At 41.2% G+C, this 328-nt stretch overlaps 1 long non-coding RNA gene across 1 annotated transcript; it reads left to right on the top strand.

The window, feature by feature from the left end:
* On the top strand, positions 1–310 carry LOC104775445. The gene is made up of 2 exons (XR_765922.1): positions 1–44; positions 127–310. It is a non-coding gene; the product is annotated as an uncharacterized LOC104775445 (long non-coding RNA).
* The last annotated feature ends 18 nt before the right edge of the window (positions 311–328 follow it).

Here is a 328-nt window from a genome sequence, read left to right as displayed (position 1 = left end):
GCGCAGTTGGTGACTTGCAACAGATCACCGGTTTGGCTAAGCAGGTACCTACAGTCCAAACTTTTGTTCCTTTAGCCTAAAATCTTGAATAAAATTAATTGATAGTATCTATTTATTGACTTGCAGATGGTGACAACATTTGGAATGTCTGAAATCGGACCATGGTCGCTAATGGACTCATCGGGTCAAAGCGATGTCATTATGAGGATGATGGCAAGAAACTCCATGTCCGAGAAGCTTGCAAATGATATCGATTCAGCGGTAAAGACATTATCAGACAGAGCATATGAGATAGCTTTGAGCCACATTAGAAACAATCGTGAAGCCA

Source organism: Camelina sativa, unplaced genomic scaffold (genome assembly GCF_000633955.1).
Source record: "Camelina sativa cultivar DH55 unplaced genomic scaffold, Cs unpScaffold14592, whole genome shotgun sequence".
NCBI classification, from domain to species: Eukaryota; Viridiplantae; Streptophyta; class Magnoliopsida; order Brassicales; family Brassicaceae; genus Camelina; species Camelina sativa.
Note: the sequence above shows the minus strand (reverse complement) of the source record. Positions and strands in the feature narration are given on the sequence as shown.